At 39.9% G+C, this 24,562-nt stretch overlaps 1 pseudogene; it reads right to left on the bottom strand.

Moving 5' to 3' along the window:
• Positions 1 to 16,176: 16,176 nt before the first annotated feature.
• Positions 16,177 to 17,456, bottom strand: LOC109562470 (calponin-3 pseudogene; annotated as a pseudogene).
• Between the last annotated feature and the right edge of the window lie 7,106 nt (positions 17,457 to 24,562).

Here is a 24,562-nt window from a genome sequence, read left to right as displayed (position 1 = left end):
GAGTGGCCAAAAGAGCGAGCAGGAGGCAGCAAAGGCTGATAATGCAGGCTGGAGAGCAGGCATCCTGGTTTGGACAGGACTGAGAACTCCAGACCAAAAAGGAACCCAGGAAATGCTGAATTAGTTTGTCCACGTCTAAAGTAATAATCAGAAAGATCTACAATTCTGCCAGAGACTTCTGGAATACTGAATTATAAAGTGAGAAGAGCAGAGAAAACAAGCCAAAAGAGGAAGGAAAATACCTGCAGTTAGAACAAGTAAGTTTTACAGGAAATAAAGTGTAATCTTCATAAATGAAGAAAAATGTCTGGCTAAGCAATAAGCCACACTTAAGTAATCACATTAGGGAGACACTGAGTACTGATTCAGCCAAATAAAGGTCTATTTTTATTGAAAAAGTACAGGAAGGGAAAAAGGCATGAGTAATATAAGACTGCTAAAATCTAACCTTTCGTAATATAAAAAAATACATAAACAAAGAAATGTGTGTAATTTAGAAATATGAACATAAATAACAGAATAAATTAAAAGAATGTGAGCAGGTGGTGACAAGGTAGGGAAAAAAGAGGGCTTTTCTTTTTCATTACAGAAGTTGCAGTATTTGAACCTTAATTCAAGATACATAGATTTAAAAATACAAAAAGAAAAATTATATGCAAATATTTTATTTTAATAGACAAATACATACAATTTAAAATCTAAACAGTTTTTGTACTCTAAGATTTCAAACAACTGCATTAGTTTTGGCAATTTTATCTCATATCTTTTGTTGTTAGACTCTTTAAGACCCTATGGACTGTAGCCCCTCAGGCTCCTCTGTCCATGGCATTCTCCAGGCAAGAATAATAGAGTGGATAGCCAGTCCCTTCTCCAGGGGATCTTCCAGACCCAGGGATCAAACCCACATATCCTACGTTGCAGGCAGATTCTTTACTGTCTGAGTCAGTAGGGAAGACCCATCATTAGAATACTTTAAAGTCACCTCAACAAAATCACCTACTTTGGCTTATTTCTTATCTCTGTAATTGAGTCAGATTGCATGGGGCTGGGTAAAGCAGGCAATGAACCTAAACCTGTTCTGAAATTGTGGGAAAAGTAGGCTATCAAGGTACCCAGTCCTGTGGAATTACAACCAAGCCTTCAGAACAAAGGAAGAAGCCTTTTAGCCTCAGGATTTCAAGTGGGCTGCTTCAGGAGTCATACTCATTTTGAGCACAAAATTCTAGACTTTAACCATCCTCTGAGTCAGGTTCTATATATAATATGTATAGAGGCTTTTTAACTTGGGACTTCATGAAGGCAACGCAAGAATTTGTCTAGAGTGAGTAAATCCCCTCACTAAAGAGAAGTACATGTGTGGCCACTTACACCTGCATGCTTGCATGAGTGAGAATCCATTCAGTACGGGATGTACCAGACTCCAGTTCCCCTCATCTAGTAACTGAAGGCAGCCCTCAACACTTTTCTGCTGAGAGAGTAATTCTAGTCTTGTCTGGATTCTTTCTGTTGCTTCCTATAGTCTTCTTATGTGTGCTTCGGGTCCGGTGGGTGTGACTATAACTTGCTTCACAGTCCCTATGCTGATCAAAGTCCATCTCTCACCAGAGTTCACCATACCTGGAAATGAATGCCTCCTGTAATGGATCCCTGCCTCTCTAATCATAGCACACTCTGCAGCCTTTTCAAAATGCTGTTTATTCTTTGGAATCGTTCTGTTGCAGGACTGTATATTTCTTACATATCACTATTAAGGATATAATATACAATCATTGGAATGACTGATCCTAAAGCTGAAGCTCCCAATACTTGGCCACCTGATGCAAGGAGCTGACTCATTGGAAAAGATGCTTATGCTGGGAAAGATTGAAGGCAAAAGGAGAAGAGGGTGGCAGAGGATGAGATGGTTAGATAGCATCACTGACTTAATGGACATGAACTTGACCAAACTTTGGGAGATAGTGGAGGACAGAGAAGCCTGGTGTGCTGCAGTCCTTGGGATGGCAGAGTCAGACATGACTTAGCGAATGAATAACAACAATGCATATCACATAGTTAGGAAACATCATGCTACCAATAATGCAATTTTATATTTCATGCAAGAAGAGATTACATGGTAATGGTCTAAGTCACTTTGCTTATATCAATAATTAGGTATAACTAGTTTACATAATATACATATAGCTAACTTAATAAATATATACTGAGAAGCTATTTTAGATTAGGCTCTGTAATGAGGATAAAGCAGCTCAAGAAGCTCAGAGGTTACAGGACAAACACAATCCAGGCAGTTTTAATCCAACTTCTCATGTCAAAGGGGCTCAGGTAGCATCTAACAGAGAACACTGGACCCAAAGTAAGATGGTATGGGAGACAGCTTTCTGAAAAGTCAAGGACTGACTCGATCACCATTTCAAGCAATAATTGTTCCTTAAATTCTGGGGAAAAAATCCAATTTATTTCTCTCTAACTTGTTACCTTCTCACCGAAGTTTCACTGAACTCCCAACTCACAAACTTTGGTACCTTCCTTCTTGGCATGACAGCTTATTTGAACCCAGACTCTTAGTGGGCTTATAAAGACGTCATTCACTATAGGAAACATCCGTGTTCTCAGTCCTGAGTCAACTGTTCAGGAGACTGAATTGGGTGTAAAGATTCTTATTACTGAATCCAGCATTCACTGGCCATTCCAAAAAGAAGCAATAAAAACAAAACAAAAACACACCAATGTCTTATATTAACTGTATTTTTTATGTTTGCTCTGATGATCTCCACTTCACCGACTCAATGGACATGAGTTTGGGTAGGCTCCGGGAGTTGGTGTTGGCCAGGGAGGCCTGGTGTGCTGCAGCACATGGGGTCGCAAAGAGTCGGACATGACTGAGCGACTGAACTGAACTGCTGATCTCAGTGGTATGGAAGTGACACAACTGCAACAGGAAAAAAATAAATCTTTTTTTCATTTACTACCATTCCTTAGCCCCTATAGTAAAGAATAGCATCTTTGAGATTTTCATCACAAAACCTTTTGGTTCCGAAGAGAAAAATCAAATTTCAGCTGTTTTTCTGTATTTTAGAGGTACAGAGAAACAGAAAATATTTACTCTATAAACTCTAAAATACCAGAAATGCCATTGGAGCCGTACATGTATGTGAACACTTATTTTCCCAAGGCTGAATATTCTGCCAACCCTTGCCTGTCAAAAGAATTTGGAGCAGCTCACTGCAAGATGAAAAACAGAACTTCTTATCTTGCTCCAAGAAGTTTATCTAAGCTTCTTATCTTACTTCCAGCCCAGCAAGTAGCAAGGAAACTTGTATAAAATGAGTCAAAAATTAAGGGAGAGGAAAAGTAGAAAGCTAAATCGCCTTACCAAAACTCTGCTGTTAAGTGTAACAATGATAGAAAAGTGATAAATGCAGTTCTACCCAAAGAAATGAGCTCTCATCTGCAAGACCTAATTTAAAAATCATCTTTACACACTTGCCATGCCACTTCATACTCCAAGGAATACAGATGACTTCAACTGGAAGGATCAAATGCTGGAAGGCTTTCCCTTAGTATGCGTCAAAGATCTTGTATTTCTTCTCAGTGTTCTGGAAACTAAGAGGATTTCCTTTTGAAATGCATATACACCTGTCAAGGTGACTTGGGTGCAACTTGATAACAGCCCAGTGGTAATGTTGGGAGCTGCCATGAGGGCAGCAATCCAGGGCAGATGAAAAGCGCAATGGCAAATCCTGAGGGATGAGAGAAAAAGAGAAGAAGCAGGGTACAGCATCTTTTTGTAGAGTCTTATGCTAACTCTGGCTGAGGATAAAACCAAACCACCACGCCAGAATGCTTAGACAGTAGAAAGAGAATAGGTCCATGGCCAGGGAAAGAAGAATCTAGAAGACATGCCAGATGACAATAGGCATACATATATATGTATTATATGATTTCATTTATAAGAAGTTCTAGAAGAGGTGAAGCTAATAATATAAGGTAATATCAGTAATAAGATTAGATTGTGTTGTGCTTGTGCTCAGTCACTTCAGTCGTGTCCAACTCTTTGTGACCTTATAGACTGTAGCCTGACAATCTCCTCTGTCCCTGGGATTCTCCAAGCAAGAATACTGGAGTGGGTTGTCATGCCCTCCTCCAGGGGATCTTCCTGACCCATGAATTGAACCCGTGCCTCCTGCACCCCCTGCACTGCAAGCAAATTCTTTACTGTGGAGCCACTGGGGAAGCCCCAAGATTAGATTATTCTAGAGCTATTCTAATGTGGAATATAAATGGAGATGTGAAGAACCTACACATAGGCTCACTGTCATATCTTCTAGAACAGAAGGAGTACTGAAGCAATAACAGAAAGAACATTTCTTTTGCAACTTTACCTAAGATGAGTGAATTATTAGAATATGAAAAATCATTAGAATGTTTTACTATTAGAATATATTTACACACTATATATAGTAGAATTATTAGAATATTCTACTGTATATAGCTACTCTCTAATGATGGGCTTCCCTTGTGGCTCAGCTGGTAAAGAATCCGCTTGCCATGTGTGAGACCTGGGTTCGATCCCTGGGTTGGGAAGATCCCCTGGAGAAGGGAAAGGCTACCCACTGGAGTATTCTAGCCTGGAGAATTCTGTGAGCTGTATAGTCCATGGGGTTGCAAAGAGTCGGACACGACAGAGAGACTTTCACTTTCACTTTCTAATGATGAGACATAGGGAAGGTTTATAGATGTCTCACCCACAATCCCATAATATAAATTATGTTATTCTACTTTAAAGTCATTTATTAACAATACCACAGTTACAAAATGGCTCTCCTGTGTTCTATGAGCTTGATGATGTCTCAGCTTTCTTTTTTTTAGAGGGCCTTTGAACATGTTTTTAGGAAAAGTTCCATTGGTGGTGACTGTGATAATATCTGAGCACCAGGATTCAGCTGTTCTTACACACGGATCCAAACAAGAATGCCCTAAGTCAGTGGCACCAGATTCCAGGGGTGTTAGGAGAATTATTTCCTAGTGGTTCTAAGGAGCAGGTGAGACAGCATGTCCCTACCACTGGTATTTTGACAGGACTCTGAATTCTTAAGCAGGTCCTTTTCCCACCTCAATATTTTATAGTAGAAAATACTTCTCTCACTGTCTCCCCCCACCATTAGCTACTTTTAAAGGAATGCTCCCTCTGAACCTATCACAACTATATCACATGTCCACTGTAAATGATCTACTAGCATGTGTCTTTCCTTCATTGTGTTTTGCATTTATTATGTGATTTTTTATTAGTTATCTCCCATTCCCAATAAACTCTAATCTTCTGGGAGCAAGGAAGTGCCTGTTTTTGTAATTAGTATATTTTAGAATGCTCAGCATGCTTATTTCTGTTTGTTATGTTCCTTTATTAGTATGTGTATTAATTTGTTTTATTTATACATATAAATATATGAAAACTACCTGAGTAAACAAAAAATAATAAATGAACAAATGAGTGAGTGAGTGCATGAACAGTCTCAACTGACATGGTCTCAAGGAGATTAAAAATCTCTGTCTTCTGCCTGAGGGAAAGGATGAGGCAGCCCTTGAGTTGCTGAGAGATGGAAAGGCAGCATTCCCAGCATGCAAGACACAGCAGAGACACCAGAGAGCAGGTTTATGAGGAAGCAGCACTGACGGTTGCATCCAGGCTCATGAGGGCAACTGGCAAGAATGCCAGTGCACAGCAACACCACCAGAGGGCTGCCTGTATTTGGGAGGGAAAATGCCGGACATTTCACATGCGGGTCAAGTGGAAGACATGTTTACCTCAGTTGGTGAGTTTCCAAGCTGTTAAAATTCCAAGAATTACTTAATATAGACACAGTTTGTATAGATACAGACTTTGCTTCACTATACTGAGTGCTGTATGCAGCTACATACGCTATCCATTTAATTTATTGAGCTGTGCTTCAAAGCAAGAATTTCCCAATTATGGTCAAGAAGGAGAGTGAAACTGAACAGTGCAGACAGGAGAAGTGGATAAAACTCTAGGCCCTCTGCTTCAAACAAAATTCTCATCATTCTTATATTTTAGCTTTTATATCATGGGGTGTATAACTTCCAACAGAATGTAAGTTCCATGCAACAGACCTTTGTCTATTTTGTTCAATGCTGGTTCTCCAACACTCAAAGTAGCATCTAGTGCACTGAGAACGTTCAGTCAACTTTTGTTGAACACACTGACAAGGCTTTATTTAAGAAATAATTTCACCATTTTTTAATATCAAGTTTTGCTAATAAAAATAATTTTACAGAGAATATAGCTAATCATTTCTTAAAGCACTGGTCTTCAAGTAATGTTTATCATTCTCACCACCAATTTTTAATGATGCAAATAGATCACTGCTAATCAGTACAGCAGAATACATCAACAAAATCCATCTTCACAGTGTTTAGAATACCGATGTTTTTTGTCTTTGGTTTCATCTTCTGAATTATTAAAGATCATCTGTTCCTGCACAGTCTAAATTACTGCCTCCATGTTAGCAGCAGTTTTTAAATGTGAATTTCACATTTCCTACTAATTTTTAGATTTAAGTTACCTTGATGGTTCATTTTCTGGTACTTATTTTAAGATCCGTATGAAATAGTTCCATCTGAATATAACAATATGTTGTATGAGTTAACCCCTAATATGGAAGAGATAAAGAAGGTGTCTTGAATAAAATATACATGGAAGACCTGTTTCCTTAAATCTCTAATGGAATTTTATCACCTATACAGAATGCTACTAGAACTACCTGATATTAATATCAAATCTAAATCAAACTTCCAAGGCTCATTGGATCTTTTGGATGCTTCTGTTTCAGAGGAAGGAAAGGTACCTGAAAGCCTGATCAATTTTTCTTACTTTGCTAGAGACAATCACGATACCTAATGGATGCAAATTATATTCACTTTCCACATAATGGTACCTAAGGGCTTCCTTGGTGGCTCAGATGGTAAAGACTCTGCCTTCAATACAGGAGACCCGGGTTCAATCCCTTGGTTGGGAAGATCCCCTGGAGAAGGGAATGGCAACCCACTCCAGTATTCGTGTCTAGAGTATCCCATGAACAGCAAAACCCGGTGGGCTGCAGTCCATAGGGTCACAAAGAGTAGGACACAACTGAGCAATGAACACTTTCACTTTCTAACAATAAGTAAAAATGAGATTAATGAGTTTCTGATTTCTAAATATTCATGTTCTAGTTTTTCTCTTTAAAAAGTTTCTAAACATATGAAAGTAATAAATAGCATTGCAAATGTTTAATGTCATAAGAAATTCTCATTGCTAGATCATACTTCTGAAAACCAAGATGTGTAATCGACTCAGTCTGGTACTTAATACTTAATCAAGTACTTAATACTTAATACTTAATCAAGTACTTAATACTTAATACTTAATCAAGTCAATTAGTGGATACTCCAAATTCACAGTTCATAACCACCCAGAAACATAAATTAATGAAACATCCCTGTATAAGTAAAATAAAAAAGAAAGGATTGTAGGGAGATGGTGGCATAAGTGATATAGTTTATTGTTGTTATTTCTTCACTTCTTTAGTATTTATTGCATAAAAATAGAGTGAATATGATAGAAAAAAATTCCACTGTCAACATCTACAATAAACTTAGGTGACAAGTTAATCACCACAGACACCAAAATACAAACAGAAGGGGACAGAACCACCAAAAGAATTAGGACAGAGTATCAGTGACTATGCAAAAGGAAGCAAGGAGAAGGCAAGGAACTTTTAACAGGCCTGAGAGTCAGAGAAATGTTAAACCACCACTGGGTACTAACAGGGGCCATTCTGAGAAGAGCAGCAGGAGAGGACACTCAGTATCAGACACTGAGGCTCTTATAGGCCAGGACAAGGGGGCTTCAAGAAGTTCTGACAGGTAGTCTAAGTCTGGACCTGATAGCTTCCTATAACCAATAAACTGTCATATTCCACCAGAAAGGATATTGCACCGTACTCTGAAAAACTGCCAGAGACAAAATTCAAAGTAAGGTTACAGGAATGATAATGGTAAAAAGAGAGAAGAAAATCCAAATAGAGGGGCAGGGTAGTAGAAAAGAAAGACTGCAGAATAATAGAAGCTGTATATTTTGTCAGTCTGTGGGCAGGAACTCTAGAATTGCTCTGTTGATTATGTTATTTGAACTTGTCCTAGCTCTAAGTATAATATGCTGTATTTGTAAAATAAAAGCTTGCTTTAATGACTCAATATAGGAAACATGAATATAAAATATCTAATTATATTTGATTTATATTGAATTATCTTAGTAAGTTTTATATTAATATGTTGCTTTTAATAATTTTATTTTGATGTTATATCACACAATACATACTTTAAATATTTAATTAATTTACAATGATGTTCACAAGATAATATTATAGATATACGGGGTAAAATTATCAAAATGAATTTCGCCTATTTCTTTTTACATCTTTTTTAATATGGCTACTCAAACATATGTGGAGAAGGCAATAGCACCCCACTCCAGTACTGTTGCCTGGAAAATCCCATGGATGGAGGAGCCTGGAAGGCTGCAGTCCATGGGGTCACTAAGAGTCAGACACGACTGAGGGACTTCACTTTCACTTTCCACTTTCATGCACTGGAGAAGGAAATGGCAACCCACTCCAGTGTTCTTGCCTGGAGAATCCCATGGACGGAGAAGCCTGGTAGGCTGCAGTCCATGGGGTCGCACAGAGTCGGACGCGACTGAAGCGACTTAGCAGCAGCAGCAAACATATGTAACTAGGTATATGTTTCATTATAATAGAAGCACAAGAAAACAAACAATGAGAGAGAGATGGAGTGAAAGTCTGTAGAATTCAAGTAATATGACAGACATTAATCAGTAACAATATATGAACCAGGTTTGGGTCACAGTACAAACAATGATCATTTTAAAACAACGTGGAAACTAAACTCTGATTAAATTTTTGACACGAACGGAGATTTATCACTACTGTAGTGATGACTGTAAAAATCCTTATCTTCTAGATATATGTATCACAATATTTGTAGATGAAGTAATGTATCAAGAGAGGGTTGAGAGAAGGAGATGCAAATTTAGAAGAAATCAGAATGGCCATGAGCTGATCCTGGTGAAGAAGTGGTGAGTACATAGTTCCACTCTGGTCTTCTAATCTGAATGATGTTTAAAATTTTACATAATAATAAGGTAAAAAAACAAAGGATGAGAAACAAATCTATTTCTACTATGGATTAAAAAAAAACAAAACACTTGTCAGAAGTAAAGGTGGTTCTGGATGGTGCAAAATAATGGAAAAAAAAAATCCCCCAAAAGGTTCCTTTTCTGTAATATTAGTACCAAGATGAGAATTGCAGGAGGCTTCACTGAGCTGGTCAGCTTTTCCATTTACGAATATTCCAAATCTTTATAAACCATCTGGAGAGCAAGGGTTTGGCTAGATTTCCATTCCACTATACTAATGAGACATTTATTGAGAAAGAATGTAAAAAATAACAACTTTCAATGTAGCAATACTCAGATACCAAAAACTGAAACACTTAAAGCCCTTCTCATCCCAACTTACAAAAAACAAACTCATAAAATCATGTGTCAACAATGTCCAATTATTCTAATCACACAGTACAGTGTAAAACCAAAATTATTGCTCTGACTACATTTTGGTTATAAGGCCACACTATAAGATTGCCAACTATGTACTTTTTTAGTAATTAGATAAGCTAAGAAGAAATATTAGCAGTAATGAATCATTTTAATATTCAGCAATAAATACAGAAGGAAACAGAAATAAAACAATCTAGGAAACAGTATTTTGAAAATAGAGGCATTTTAAAAAGAAAAGTGAATTTCAAAGTTTTTGCCCTTTCTAGTTTCCTCTGTCTTCTGGATTTCATTTTTTTCTACAAGCCTATACAGATTTCACATAATTTCTAATACACATGCTCTTGGTTTTATAAACTTTGGGCCAAACAGCTTAATGTGCTCTGGTCTTTCTTTGTATTACATCTACCTCCATTCTAAAAACAGACTTGGTTTAGCAAATAATCAGGAACAATAAAGAAGAATGGGAGAGGCATGGATGTAAAAGTATTAATAACCCTTTAGGGTCCATTTGGTCAGAAAATATGCCATCATGTTCCTCATGTGGTTTTATTCATCATTCTCATTTTAACAATCCTGTGAAGCATATAAATATTTGTATTTCACTGGCAAAAATACTGTAAAATAATGTCCTCATGCTACTTCAATTTAACTTAACAAACCTTTGTAGAGTGCTTACTACTTGTAGGAAGCACTGATGTGCTAAAGATTCAGAGAATATGATATTATACCTGCCTTCAATTTGCTAGGGAAGACAAACTAGGGAAGACAAACTAAAGAGGAAGAACTAGAAAATATCACATAAGAAAGTTTTAGGGGAGCACAGATATCTCCAGTCTTTTCATGGACCAGGAAGTCTTCTGAGGGAAGGTGAGACTCTGTAGCTGGGCTACAGAGAGCAGGTACAGGGTCTCCTGGCAGAGAAGGGGCAATGACCAACTAAGCAAAAAGCAGAGGTTTCTTCCCCCCACAAGGGAAAAACAATGGATGGAAATAAACTACAACAGTCAGGGCAAGGACCTGAGGGGAAGAGTGAAAAAGACAGAGGATACAGAAGAAAAAATAAAGATAAAGAATGCTCAGGAAAGAGAGTCCTTTTCGCTCATCTAGTGCATTTGGCATAGCCTGAATTCTGAATCAAAGGGAAGAAAAAAAAAAAAAAAAAAAGCACCAACCCCTGGTTTCCTGAAGTGTGCTTAATCATTGAATTATCAACTGTTATAAAAAGCAATATATCTCCATCCTTCCAAGCATTATGGCCATAGCCAGGGTGTTATGTTCTCAGAAAAGAGATGAAAGAATGGCTTCCTTGGTGTTGAACTCCCCCATGGTGTATAATGTCTTCCTGTGTGTTCTCTACATGCATGGAGGACAGACACTTTCCTTGTTCTCACTGTAAGTGTCTCACATCTATGTGTGAAACATATAGCTCCATATGCATTTGTGTATTATAAGTTCCACGTCAAGTGAATAAAACAGTCCCCTATTGGCTGACTTGTTTTTAACCAATCTATTGGTCTTAAGCACATTCTACAAAATGCTGGAGGAATGATGCAGTAGTGGAAAGAATGATTTCAATATTAGACCAAGGGCAGTTGTCACTGCCAACTTGACCTGCTTAATAATAATGGGAAGAAAAGCAGTTGGCTGAGAGACCAGGTGAGAACATTTCAGAGAAGGCTGAGCCCTGCTGGAGTTCCCTGTGAATGAGATGGGCACGGAGGGGAGTTCTGCCAGGACCCACATGTGCAGCTCTGGCTCTTGGAAGGCCACGCATGCTTTTGGTACAAGCCAACGGAAAAAGAGCAAAGCAAGTTTGACAGCATGCACATTCCTATTCTCTCTTAAAAACACTGAGTTTCACAGACTTAGCTCCATTGTTTGGAGTTAAGAGTCTGGGATGCTGTCATTTTTAAGCCACGTCACTGAGGACTAGCCAGGGAAATCATCAAGTAGAATATGCCGTTTCTGCATAATGAGATATTAATGAAGGAGAATCAGCACAGCAAATATTCCTGAGTTCTAAGACATGATGTTGTTGTATGAGTTTGTTTTCAATTTGGTTATCAAGCATTAATCAACACATTGGCATCCTCTAAGGAGCAGATTTTAGTGGTATCAAAGTTGTTCGATTTCTTCCCTCTTCTCAGACAAACAGGTATTGGACAAACTGGAACCCTACCCAAGCACAGCGTCCCCAAGATCAACGGCAATGGGACTGCTGCCTGCAAATGCCAGGGTATGGTGCCAAGGCGTAAGTTCACAGACTTGTCTTTGTCTCTGAGTGTGCTGATCAGAGTCGGGAAAACAGTCTACATTCCAGTTAAGGGTGGATGGTGGTAGTGGTTGAGGGGTATGAGGACAGTAAGCCAAACATAACAGAAAACCAAGACAGCTAACAAAGATGAAGGTTTGAAGCCAACAGTGGTTAGCAGGCTTTGGAGACATTTCTGAGACGAAGAACAACTGTCTGATTGCATGTAGTTTTGATGGTTATGGATACACTGAGCGCTTACGCCTACCAAGAGCAAAAAAATTCAGTTGACCATGATTTAAACTAACATTCTCACATGACAAGAATTCTGGAAGTCAGCAGAATTTTGGGTTAGGTTGAGCTGCTCAGCCGTGGCAGAGCTCCAGGTCCCTGTCTTGACTGGTCCTCTTGACCTTCTTCTCATGGCTGCAGATCACTGCAGCAGCAACAGTCACGTCATCAGATGGTCTTGTTTAAAACCAGACACTGGGATAGTTCAGAGCAGAGCTTTTACCGTCATACCAATTCCTCAAGTTAGGAAAGAATAAAATCTTGCACAGAAATAAACAACTCATCTACAAGATCAGAGAGAGTTTAGAGTGACCAATTCAATCTTGCTTGCCTGGGACTTTCTTAGTTCTGGCAGTGAAAGTATCATGTCTGTGGAACCTTCTCAATCCTGGGCAATCAAGGATGGTTCGTCACTGCGTCACAGTCACAGGGCCTTCTTTTATTAGTTTTCTTGAGATGAACCATGCTCTATCCTACACCTGAACTAGAGTCTGTTAATTACAAGAGGAAAGGATGGGTTTTTGCTATGACAGATTCTCTCAATCTTGGTTTTTCTTTAGAGTAACCAGGGGAACTTTTTAAAAGTCCCAATGCCTGAGCCCTATTCATTGTGATTACAAAATTAATCTGGGGAATTTCTTGAGAATTAATACATCTTAAAAACTATCCAGATGTTTCTAATGTATATCTCTGGTTGAGGAGTAAACTACTAGAAAAATCAAGTAATGTTATCAACCATTGAACACCTAATAAAACCACCAGGGAACATAGAATATACTTTAACATGACTGACATCATAATCAATCTTTCAACAAATGTGGTGCTCTAGTTTTCTAAAAAAAAATATAATATTTGTTTTTCACTGGCACTCAAAGATAAACAAGATACTAACAGATGTTATCTAAATTTATATATTAAAAACCAGAAGCTCAAAAATGTTGTTATTCATTCTTAAGCAATCCCCCTATTCTATAACACATTTAACAAGATAGCCAAATTTCCATTTGAGGACAAGTACACTTGAGTTTGAGCAAACTCTGGGAGATGGTGAAGGACAGGAAAGCCTGGTGTGCTGCAGTCCATGGGGTCGTAGAGTTGGACATGACTGAGCGACTCAACTACAACAGCACTAAACACTGGGGCTTCCCAAGTGGCTCAGTGGTGAAGAATCTGCCTAATGATTTTTTGCACAAGCAAATCCTAAAATATTCTAACATGAGTTCTAAGAAAGAGATAAAAGAGAAAAGGGAGAAAAATACAAGAGTCAAACTAAAGTGTTATTCTACATCCCTGAGGGAAGGGATGAATAGAGAGGAAGGAAGATGTGACATATATTACAAATTTGCCACTTTATCTCTGAGCTGATCTCTGAACTGTCAAATGGACTGGTAAACCAACTACAGAGTCCTTTCCATTATAACAAGTAGGCAATTTCTTTTCTGTCTCTAAATTTTTTCAATTTATGTACTTTTAATTGGAGGATAATTGCTTTACAATATTGTGTTGATTTTTGCCATATGTCAACATGAGTCAGTCATAGGGATACATATGTCACCCTCCTCTTAAACCTCCCTCCATCCTCCCACCCCTCTAGGTTGTCACAGAGCACCAGATTTGAGCTCCCTGCATCATACAGCAAATTTCCACTGGCTATCTAATTTTACAAATGATAATTGTTTACTTTGCTTTTCCCTCCTTACCTATCTCTCCCCTGCTTGTTACTTGGATTTCTCTAATAGCGTTATTACTACTGCCACTGGCTGGGCCTGAGTGAAAAGCTGCTCTTTAACATGAGAGTGTGGAGTGTTGGAAGTGAGAGACGTAATTTGTGATGCTAAGAACAAATGAGTACATTCTTTGCTAGGATCCTGGTCTCCAGTCTCTCCCCTAACTTTAATCTCCTGGGCAAGAGGAATATGTAAATCCTACAGAATGCACCAAAGGGAATTACATGAGTCTGGGTTTCACATGGAGAGTTGGACTAGACATGGTGAAAGTATGCCCACCGTAGTGTGTGAAGTAAGGCTAAGTAACAGATTTAGTCAGAACTCAGAGAGCAACATAGCCAGGGAGAGAATCCATATAGTGGTTTGGCAAAAGACTACAGCTGTAAAAGTGTTCCAAGCATCAGATCTGGGAAGTGAGGCTAGACCACAAATGGAAATATCAGCTAAAATTTGGATGTAAAAATGTGTGATGGGTCAGTGGTTAATAACAATGATATAACAAATGTTTACCAAAGACCATGTGCCAGTAACTAAGCTAAAAACCTTCAATAAAGTACTTAACTAATTCTCACAACACCCTCATGAAATTGATTATGTACTGTATAACAGATGGCAAACTGAGACTCAGAGAAGTAGGTTGAGCTGCCCAGTATCACATGACCAGCAAGTGGTAAACAAGGATACACACTCAGGCCATCGATTCCATAACATTACAGAGGCCAAAGGACATTTCAGGAACTTGGGGCAGTTCCTTCTCCACTTTGTCCTTACCAGAACTTCTCCCCAAACTGAGGTCTGTTCCCCTATTCTTTTGGGTAGAGTGCCAATCACCGTGCAAGTTTAGGTGGTTGACCATGCTTCAGTGTGTGAGATCGTCATGACAAGACCGGAGAGCTGATGGGCTCTCTGAAAATATTTCTGTTCTACCTCCTCACTGTCTGCTAAGTAACAGACAGCTGAGGCAGGATAAAATTTACTAAGCAATCAGAAGAGACTAGCATAAAAGTGAAAGGGTAACTTGGCCCCAATCCAACCTCTTCCAGAAGGTCTGAGTTTCTGCTTTCTCTTGGTGGTTGGTAATGGCTTTTGTGCCACCTGACCCAACATGAAAGCTTCTAGATATCTGTTGTCCAACCTTATCAAGGCTCTTTTGTGAGAGGAGAACTTAGCTTTGTAGTCCTCAGGGGAAAGAGAAAGGGACTGGGTTGAAAGGAGGTGTTGCTCAAATGTAGCAGCGGCTCCTAGGACTGGAGGAAAGGCAAGCAGAACTGGGTTCTACAAAGGGTTGTGTCCTTTGGTGCAGTCCCCAAGGTCACATGAGGGCTACTGATGGGGAAAGAAGATGTGTTCCCAGAGGTGGGGGCTGCCAAACATCCAGTATCACAACCTTGAGAGTTTCAGCCAAAGATTCTGGAACCACCCTAGCAGAGAAGCTGTATGTGGTATTACCTATCTTTGAATGGACAATAACGTTCTGTTCTGTGAGCCTCTTGGTGGCAACTTCAAAGGACCAAAGACTAGAGGTCTTTGTTTTTTTCCCTCTTAGAAGGTTGCTGTTGCTGCTGCTGCTGCTGCTAAGTCGCTTCAGTCGTGTCCGACTCTGTGCGACCCCACAGACAGCAGCCCACCAGGCTCCCCTGTCCCTGGGATTCTCCAGGCAAGAACACTGGAGTGGGTTGCCATTTCCTTCTCCAGTGCATGAAAGTGAAAAGTGAAAGGGAAGTCGCTCAGTCGTATCTGACCCTCAGCGACCCCATGGACTGCAGCCTTCCAGGCTCTTCCAACCATGGGATTTTCCAGGCAAGAGTACTGGAGTAGGGTGCCATTGCCTTCTCCGTCTTAGAAGGTATATTACACTACAGATTATTATTAGGTATCATTCCACCCCTGTAAATAGGGGCTTAGAGTCAGATATAATTTAATTTATAAAACTTAAACATCATTTTACTTGCACCTCATGATTTTGGAAAGATTCTAGAAATATTTTCTGCGTTAACCTTGATTATCCTATTTTATATATGCAAATTTTCTTTTTTTTTTTTTTGCACACTGATCAGGACTTTATTTAAAAGTTAGCAAACAATACTGTAGAAATATTGATATGTAAATTTCTAAAATGCTGTATCTTAAATTTAGTTGGCAAAGACCACATTTAGCTATAAGCATGAATTTAGTCTTCCATGTAGAAATGAGATACTAAACTAAAAAAAGTAGTTTCCTATTGTTTGAAAACACAAGTTTAAGAAGAGGACTGTAAAAATGCATATTTTTTAAGGAAAGAATTGACTGTACAAGAGTACTCCCCTTTTACAGTATTCCTTTTTACTTCATATGCAGGTTATTGGTTATGCTGTAGGATTTAACTGTCACAGCACTAAAAGGCAACTATTTAGGGAAGAGGCTGAAAAAGGAAAAAGGAACATATGTAAGGCAATAGTTCCTTTAGGTACAATAAGCATAATAGTGTTTTAGGAAGACAAGATAAAAATAACTCAAGGCTAGCTTGGTTCTCACTGAATAAAAACAATGGGCTAAATACTGAGCTCTTCTGTTAATCTAATAATCAGTGCCTTGGTCATCATTCCGGATAACCTCTGGGTAGTCATCTTGGTACTGGCCATGATATTCATCTGAGTATTCTGCCTGAAAATCACTGATTTCCGACCCACTGGTTCCTGTTCCTTGGCTTCCATTGTGAATGACAGGTTCTGTGGGAGCAGCACAGTATTTGGGATCATACAGTTGCCACCCAAGGCCACACACACTCATTCCTTTCTGGGAAGCAACTTTGTTGGTACCCATCTGTAGGGAAATTGTGGAGTTCTCCATGGGTTGTAACGTTAGCTTCTGATCGTAGATATCTTTTCGGGTACCCAGTGCTAACATCCCTGCCTGGCTGCCTCCTTTGTTGGTGCCCATTTGTAGGATAACTGTGGTCTGATCAAAAGGTTTGTCAGTTTGCATCTTGGGATCATAAAGGTGCCTTCTCATCCCATAGGCCGTCATACCTGCTTGACTGGTGCCATTTGTTGGTTCCCATCTGCAAACTAATTACACTTTGGCCAGCTTTTAATTTTCCTTCATCAAAATGTCTTGTTTGTTTTTCTGCATACTTATCTCCAATGTCAATGGTTGTATGGAATCCTTTTGTTTTGGCCACACCTGCTAGGGCCACCAACTAGTCTGAACCTCATGTTTCCATTCTCAAAAAGATCATTTCCTTCAAATACATCACGTGGCTTAATATGTCCTGTGGCTTAATGCCGTAAGCCTGAATAGCTTTAATAAATTTGCTGATATTCTCCACCTGAGGCCAGTTTAATGAGGACTCATTGACCTTCTTCACTGAGCCTGGCTGTAGCTTGTTCATGAGTTCACAGAGATTAATGCCATCTTTCACACTCAGCTAGAAGTTGGTGCCAGTGCTCATGCCTGTCACCTCTTCTATCCAATTGTGGAGATCTTCTTCTGCCTAGTGATCATAGTTGGAAGCTATCTGGTTCTTGACCTCAGCCGAGAGCCCATAGGAAGGGCCCTTGTTGAAGTGGGTCATGATGATTTGGGTGGCAGGAAGAGGCTGAGTCGCGGGAATTGGCTAGTCTGGGGGATTCCCACACTTGGCTTCCCTGCTCCTGGCCCCAAGGAGTGGCCTAACCACAAGATGTTCAGAGCTCGCTCCCCTGGGTGGTGCAGGAGTCGCTGGGACGTGGCGGCCGAATGCGGGTGGTGCCTAGGCTACTGTAAGTACTACCTCACAGTACGCGGCTTGTAGTACTACCTCGTAGTACTCGGCTATGAGTACTACCTCAGCTAATTGGCTACGAGTATTACTGTGGAACACCGGAAGTGCCTCGGCTCCTCTGCTGCCTTGGCTACGAGGTCCCGCAGAGGTTCCCGTTCTGCTCCAGAGTCCCACACGAACTATATATATGAAAATGTTTTAAGTATTTAATGGAGCTAAATCCTCTTGTACAGAAGGGGGAACTGAGACATGATGAGATATTAAAACAGGTTAATGTCTATGTTTTAGTGTGCTAGCACAGAAGAAAGAACCATAAACAGAATTCATATGTACCATGAGGAAACATTTGATTGAAAGTAACTACAACAACAAATATAATTTAGCACTGATGAAGGGATGTGCAACTGACCCTGGATCTGGGCAGACGTTGGATGGGGCCCCACAGTCACTTGCCAGAAGCCTGAGTCACTGATTGGGGTATTTGGCCTTCTGGAAGGCTCTAGCACATGCAGTTGACTCCCCCATTCGGTCCTTTGGTAGTACTACTCAAGCATAGCCTTAGGACCAGAACCCATCCCTGCATCTGTCTGGGAGGCACACAAACACTGTCACCCTCAGTTAGGGGTGAGCAGTAGACAGGGATCAGGATCTGCTTAATAGATGGCATGAACCATACTCATAGACAAGCCTAGGACAAGCAACCTCTGGCACCTGGAGCACCCATATTTTCTTATTCTAGGACTCCCCTGCTGCTCGGTAGAACTCGCAAGATCCCCAGAGATGAGGCTCAGGTGACCCCATCTGGTCTATCTTCTCCCTGCCCCCACTACATATACATATGCATACATACACACATACACATGAAGCCAGACAGCACAACCTGCAGCTTCCAACTGTGCCCTCTGCCTTCCTGGTGTTAAAATTAAATACAAAAGAAACTAGACCCCAAAATTCCCTAAGCAGTCAAAATCACTTAAGCCAGATAAGTGAAACCTAGTTTTTCGTGCAAAACAAGTGAAACACAACTTGGGCTGCCTTTTAGGCTGCTTCTCATAAATGCCTTCTATAATCATAAAAGAACAGTCATCTTCGTAAGAAAGGTATAAGAGAGTAAATTTTAACCAATTCATTGCCATCTGGGAACCACCAGTGTAATAACCAATCATTATAAAGTGAAACAACTTCCTCATTTTCACTTTATAAGCCATCTTATAATATCATGCCTCTAAGCTTCATAGCAGTCTTTGATTTTAAAAGCTCCCAGTTGGACAGGTGTTCTTATATGAACAAACAAACAAAGCTTTAACCAAGAAGGGATTTCACTGATTAATACAACAAAGTCTGAGGGCAAATTTGATCCTTAGCAGAGATACTCAGCTGATGTCATCAGAAATGAGTTCCTCTCTACTTTTACATTCTCCGTCTTTTGACTTTATTCTCAGGTTTTACACGCTGGCAGCATGGCTGCCAACTAGGTCAGGGTTGTCTTCTCCCAAGTTCAAGAGCGGTTAAAAATGTGGTATTTCTCTCATGATACCTCTTGCAAAAGCCTCATTGGCTTCAGTTGGGTCACCGAACCATTCACTTTAACTAGGTTATTAGAAATTATGGCCAGAACTAAGTCCCTCGGATGCCGTGAGTGTAGGGATGATTAGGGACTACAACTCCACCTGCACAAGGCTGAAGAGGAAAATAGAAGGACTGTTTCAGAAGGCTGAATACATGCTAACTATTCAAATAAAAACAAAGATGTCCACTTCAGCCTCTTTCATCTTGTCCACGTCTTACCTACTGGCCTAGAGCCACAAATTGACCTTGAGGCTCTGAAATTTAAATTCACAGTTATGTGTATGTGTGTGTTAGGTGTTCAGTCATGTTTGACTCTTTGAGACCTCATGGACTGTAGGCCACCAGGCTCCTCTATCTATGGGATTCTCCAGGTAAGAATACGGGAGCGGGTAGCCATTCCCTTCTCTACAGGATCTTCCTGACTTAAGGATTGAACCCAGGTCTCCTGCATTGCAAAGGGATTCTTTATCATTTGAGCCACCAGGGCAGTTTTTTTGTGTATAGTAAGCTCCATAATGATCCCCTCCCCCCAGATATAACCAGGTCTGGATTCGTGAGAGCTGTGAATGTTTTCTTATATGCAAAAAAATGTGCTTTGCTATTATGAGTAAGTTAAGACTCTTGAGATGGAGAGATTATCCCGGTTACCTCAGTGAATCCTAAATTCAATCACAAGTGTCCTTATAAAAGGGACTTGAATCCATAAACTGTTTTGGTGAGGGCAACCCAATCCTAGTTCCTTTCCTCATCTCTCATTCTCTCCTCATCACTATCTGTCAAGGATTGACTCCATAGCTGAGTAACACAGTTCCCAGAAAGAAAGCCTCAAGCAGATCAGGAAGACAGGCAATCACTAAAAATATAATCCTTGCCCTGGGTCCAAGTGCTCCGTCTGCCCCCCTCACAAGGGGGCAGAGAAATGGTCCTTCCTTGTTACTAGCTCTGGATTCACAGACCTTTCTCAGATGAGAAGAGAGCAGATTTTTCACACTCTCCCACCCATCACTGTTGCCAAGACATGACACAGTGGGACTGTATTTCAGGGGCAACAGAGGCAGTTCAGAGGCTGCTTACAAGGCAAGCAACAGGAAATGAGCCCAAGGATGAGAGTCAGTTATATCCCAGGAGAATCTGACAATAGAATAGCAATGTTCCCAGAGCATAAGGATGTGAGAGATTAAATGAAGAATCTCTTCAAGGGTCAAAGGGTCAAGGGAGATAGTCAAGGGTGAGGAATTCACAGCTTCTCAACCACAATCAAGAGACATCCTGAGAGCCAGCAAGCTAGGAAACTCCCAAAAATCTAAACAGAAATCTAAACAGTCTAGTGACTCAGAGTTCAAAGAATGCTCCCTTCTACCCTGAAGATTCAGCAAAGCCATATCTTATAGAACCTCTTGCTGAGAAGTTAAAACTGTCATTGGAAGTTCAACTGTACAGCCAGTCATCAGTCATATCTTTGAAGAGACCCCTGCTTTAATCTCCCTGGGATTTGGCAGTTTCCCAGATTGCTGTATGCCCACGTGGAGGACAGTAGGAGTACTGATGAAACTAGGAGCCCTGGATTCCTCAGTTTCAGGCCTCCTGGAGGAGCCAGGACAATTTAGAGGCAACTGATAAAAGGGAGGCCACAGGAGACCCGAATCAGGAGAGCATCAGGATAATGATGTAAGATTGAGATCTTTCTATACCAAGACTGAAGAGACACCCTGCCCAGTGCGTGCAGTCAGTCAACAGGGCACCTCATGTAAAGTTGTATTATTGTGTCCCCGTACCCAGCAGGAAGAACAGACTCCTCCAAGAGGTAATTTCTAAAGAAAGAGGCATGCGTTTCAGTAACTTAGTTGCATGAATAACTGTCAAAGGGCAAAAAGGTTCTTTGCACAAAGGAGTCCCAGCTGAAAGCAGAGCTGTCTTGCTAGATAGAGGGGAATTGAACTGCAGGAACATGAGGCCTTCAGGGATCTTACCATGGAATAGAAATTGGGATTAGATGTTGACCTCATGCATGAGAGGAAAGTTAGTTCAGGAGGGAACTTCAGGCACAAGCCAAGAAGTAACTGGATGTTTCTATAATGAGCGGAATCCTTTCCACTTAAGCAAAGCTGGGGTTCTGCCTTCTGTTTTGCTCTGGAGAGAGATATTCTCTCTACCTTCCAAGGCTATTCACCATTCAAATATCCTTGAAAAGATGATCTGGAATATTTAAGTCTGGGTCTTGATATAAGAGATGCAGAAACATGAGAGCCACATGAAAACATGGGCAAAACCCTCTTTGACATAAATCACAGCAGGATCCTCTATGACCCAGAGTAATGGAAACAAAAGTAAAAATAAACAAACGGGACCTAATGAAAAGCTTTTGCACAATGAAGGAAACTATAAGCAAGGTGAAAAGACAGCCTTCAGAATGGGAGAAAATAATAGCAAATGAAGCAACTGACAAAGAATTAATCTTAAAAATATACAAGTAGCTCACGCAGCTCAATACCAGAAAAATAAACAATCAAATCAAAAAATGGCCAAAGAACTAAACAATCACTTCTCCAGAGAAGACATACAGATGGCTAACAAACACATGAAAAGATGCTCAACATCACTCATTATCAGAGAAATGAAAATCAAAACCACAATGAGGTAACATCTCATCTGGTCAGAATGGCTGCTACCAAAAAGTCTATAAACAATAAATGCTGGAGAGGGTGTGGAGAAAAGGGAACCCTCTTACTGTTGGTGGGAATGCAAACTAGTACAGCCACTATGAACAGTGTGGAGATCCCTTAAGAAACTGGAAATAGAACTGCCTTATGACCCAGCAATCCCACTGCTGGGCATACAAACCGAGGAAACCAGAACTGAAAGAGACACGTGTACCCCAATGTTCATCACAGCACTATTTACAATAGGTAGGATATAGAAGCAACCTAGATGTCCATCAGCAGACGAATGGATAAGAAAGCTGTGGTACATATACACAATGGAATATTACTCAGCTATTAAAAAGCATGCATTTGAATCAGTTCTAATGAGGTGGATGAAATTGGAACCTACTACACAGAGTGAAGTAAGTCAGAAAGAAAAACACCGATACAGTATATTTACGCATATATATGGAATTTAGAAAGATGGTAACGATAACCCTATATGCAAGATATCAGAAGAGACACAGAGATAAAGAAGACTTTTGGACTCTGTTGGAGAAGGCGAGGGTGGGATGATTTGAGGGAATAGCATTGAAACATGTACATTACCATATGTGAAATAGATCGCCAGTCCAGGTTCAATGCATGAGACAGGGCGCTCAGAGCCAGTGCACAGGGACGACCCTGAGGGATGGGATGGGGAAGGAGGTGGGAAGGGGTTTCAGGATGGGGGACACATGTACATCTGTGGCTGATTTGTGTCAATGTATGGCAAAAACCACTACAGTACTGTAAAGTAATTAGCCTCCAATTAAAATAAATAAATAATTTTTTTTAAAAGAAAGCTGTCTTCCAACCATAGTGGGAAATCAACCTTTGTCTTATATCTCTTTCAACTTGATACTTCATTTTTATTTAGTCATGCAGTAGAATTAGAAGCATGCAGTTATATAGATTGATTAAATACTTTTCAAGTAGTCCCTTTAAATGAATATTCTTTTGATTATTATTGAATGTAACACTTTAAATGGATTCACCTAAGAATTTTACTTTACTTTGTGTGAATTCTGTCCATGTCCTTTGTTATTTACCAATTCACTATTAGGCTAGAATGTGCTACTACTTGGCCTTAAAACTACAAATGATAAACCTTAAGAATAAGGGCAAGTGCTGGCTGAAGTTGACCTGGATAGGTCTAGCCATTGCTGTTGACAAGGTTCTGGAATAAGGGCCCTACCTATCCATACCCACTCAATTCCTTCACCTATCTAAAATCCAAGGACTCAGCGTCTCCCTTCACCCAATTTTAGACAAGAATTGACTATAAAAATACACATATATCCAGATGCCAGTAAATATGAAATACTTCCATAGTTTTTACAAAAATAGTCAAAGACCAAAGGAAGTGAAAAGTTTCTGTGGTTTAGAATAGTTTATATAACTAACCAAGAATATGCAGTGGAATTTCTAAAAAGAAATAGATTATCATATAGAACAGAATTTTCCTTCACAAATAATACAGCTAAGGTATATTTTTCAACTAAATTATTGTATAGAAAGTCCCCATGAAGTTAATGATCTATACATTATATTGTTTTGGTATTGGAATACTATTTAACTAAGGAAATTTTCCTTTATTTTTGTGGTTCAAAAATCCAAACAACACAAAAGGTACATAGTAAAGAAGCTCCCTCTGAATCTTGTCCCTATATAGTCTATAGGTTTATTCATTTCCTGTGCATCTTTATCAAACATATCAGGCATATTTTCTTATTTTTCTCCTTCCTTTCATAAAAGATATATACATTGTTCTGTCCTTCACTTTTTATATTTAAAATCATATCTTGAGATTGTTCTATATTGGAATATAGAGTTTTTCTTCATATTTTTGTACCATTTGTAATAATTATTTGACCTATACCCTTTAATGGACACTTGTATCATTTCTTATTGTTGCTGTTCAGTCGCTAAATCATGTCTGACTCTTTGCCACCCCATGGACTGCAGTACTCCAGGCTTCCCTGTCCTTCACCACCTCCTGGAGCTTGCTCAAACTCATGTCCATTGAGTCTGTGATGCCATCCAACCATTTTGCCCTTCATCATCCCCTTCTCCTCCTGCCTTAATCTTTCCCAGCATCAGGGTCTTTTCTAATGAGTCAACTCTTCGTATCAGGTGGCCAAAGTATTGGATGGAGTTTCAGCTTCAGCATCAGTCTTTCCAATGAGTGTTCAGGATTGATTTCCTTTAGAACTGACTGGTTTGATCTCTGTGCTGTTCAAGGGACTCTCGAGATTCTTCTCCAGCACCACAATTCAAAAGTATCAATTCTTCAGCCCTCAGTCTTCTTTATGGTCCAACTTTCACATCCATACATGTCTACTGGAAAAACCATAGCTTTGAATATATGGACCTTTGCTGGCAAAGTAACATCTCTGCTTTTTAATATGCTGTCTAGGTTTGTCATGGAGAGGGCAATGGCACCCCACTCCAGTACGCTTGCCTGGAAAATCCCATGGATGGAGGAGCCTAATAGGCTGCAGTCCATGGGGTTGCAAAGAGTCGGACACGACTGAGCGACTTCACTTTCACTTTTCACTTTCATGCATTGGAGAAGGAAATGGCAACCCACTCCAGTGTTCTTGCCTGGAGAATCCCAGGGACGGGGGAGCCTGGTGGGCTGCCGTCTCTGGGGTCGCACAGAGT

The sequence above is a fragment of the Bos indicus genome, chromosome 8 (assembly GCF_029378745.1).
Source record: "Bos indicus isolate NIAB-ARS_2022 breed Sahiwal x Tharparkar chromosome 8, NIAB-ARS_B.indTharparkar_mat_pri_1.0, whole genome shotgun sequence".
Classification (NCBI taxonomy): Eukaryota; Metazoa; Chordata; class Mammalia; order Artiodactyla; family Bovidae; genus Bos; species Bos indicus.
Note: the sequence above shows the minus strand (reverse complement) of the source record. Positions and strands in the feature narration are given on the sequence as shown.